This window comes from Arachis duranensis, chromosome 4 (assembly GCF_000817695.3).
Source record: "Arachis duranensis cultivar V14167 chromosome 4, aradu.V14167.gnm2.J7QH, whole genome shotgun sequence".
Classification (NCBI taxonomy): domain Eukaryota; kingdom Viridiplantae; phylum Streptophyta; class Magnoliopsida; order Fabales; family Fabaceae; genus Arachis; species Arachis duranensis.
Genome location: NC_029775.3, coordinates 79,060,655 through 79,062,371, shown reverse-complemented (window position 1 = coordinate 79,062,371; position 1,717 = coordinate 79,060,655). Strand labels below are relative to the sequence as shown.

Sequence of the window (1,717 nt, the reverse complement as noted above, 5' to 3'; positions counted from 1 at the left end):
TTTTTATCAATTTTCAAAATTTATTTTTTAAATTATTTTTCAAAAATCTTTTTCTTAATTTTATCTTTATTTTCAAAAATTATGCTAACAATTAATATGATTGATTCAAAAATTTGAAGTTTGTTACTTTCTTGTTAAGAAAGGTTCAATCTTTAAATTCTAAAATCATATCTTTTTAGTTTCTTGTTAGTCAAGTAATTAATTTTAATTTTAAAAATTAAATCTTTTCTAACCATATCTTTTTAATCATATCTTTCTATCTTATCTTTTATATCATATGTTTTTCAAAATTTTATCTTTTTTCAAAAATTTGATTTTAAAATATCTTTTCTAACTTCTTATCTTCTTATCTTCTTATCTTTTCAAATTTGATTTTCAAATCTTTTTTAACTAACTATTTGACTTTTTGTTTCTTTCTTATCTTTTTCAAAACCACCTAACAACTTTTCTCTCTCTAATTTTCGAAAATACCTCCCTCTTTTTTTCAAAAATTCTTTTTAATTAATTAATTGTTTTAAATTTTAATTTTAATTTTATTTCTTATCTTAATTTTCGAAAATCATTAACTACTTTTCAAAATTATTTTCGAAAACTTCTGTCTCTCATCTTATTCTATTTATTTATTCATTCACTAACACTTCTCTTCATCTCAAATCTCTGACCCTATCCTCACCTTTGTGTTTGGATTTTCCTTGCTTTATTCCCTTTCTTCTTCTACTAACAATAAGGAACCTCTTTACTGTGACATAGAGGATTCCTCTTCTTTTTCTGTTCTCTTCTCTTTCATATGAGCAGGAACAAGGAAAAAGGCATTCTTGTTGAAGTTGATCCAGAACATGAAAGGACTCTGAAGAGAAAAATAAGAGAAGCTAAATTACAACAATCCAGAGACAACCTTGTTGAAATTTTTGAATAAGAAAAAGAGATGGCAGCCGAACCCAAAAACAATAATGCAAGGAGAATGCTTGGTGATTATACTACACCTACTTCCAAGTTTGATGGAAGAATCATCTCAATTCCTGCCATTAGAGTAAACAATTTTGAGTTGAAACCTCAATTAGTTGCTCTAATGCAACAGAACTGCAAGTTTCATGGACTTCCATCAGAAGATCCCTATCAGTTCTTGACTGAATTCTTGCAGATCTATGAGACTGTTAAGACTAATGGAGTAGATCCTAAAGTCTACAGGCTCATGCTTTTCCTTTTTTCTGTAAGAGACAGAGCTAAAGCATGGTTGGACTCTCAACCTAAAGATAGCCTGAACTCCTGGGATAAGCTGGTCACGGTTTCTTGGCTAAGTTCTTTCCTCCTTAAAAGCTGAGCAAGCTTAGAGTGGATGTTCAAACCTTCAAACAAAAAGATGGTGAATCCCTCTATGAAGCTTGGGAAAGATACAAGCAACTGACCAAAAGATGTCCTTCTGACATGTTTTCAGAATGGACCATGATAGATATATTCTATGTCTGAGTTCTCTAAGATGTCACTGGACCATTCTGCAGGTGGATCCATTCACCTAAAGAAAATGCCTGCAGAAGCTCAAGAACTTATTGACATGGTTGCAAATAACCAGTTCATGTACACTTCTGAGAGGAATTCCGTGAATAATGGGACGCCTCAGAGGAAGGGAGTTCTTGAAATTGATGCTCTGAATGCCATATTGGTTCAGAACAAAATATTGACTCAGCAAGTCAACATGATTTCTCAAAGTCTAAATAGA

At 31.0% G+C, this 1,717-nt stretch overlaps 1 non-coding gene across 1 annotated transcript; it reads right to left on the bottom strand.

Annotated features, from left to right (window-relative positions):
• Positions 1–1,323: 1,323 nt before the first annotated feature.
• On the bottom strand, positions 1,324–1,427 carry LOC127747117 (small nucleolar RNA R71). Its single transcript, XR_008008920.1, has one exon. It is a non-coding gene; the product is annotated as a small nucleolar RNA R71 (small nucleolar RNA).
• Between the last annotated feature and the right edge of the window lie 290 nt (positions 1,428–1,717).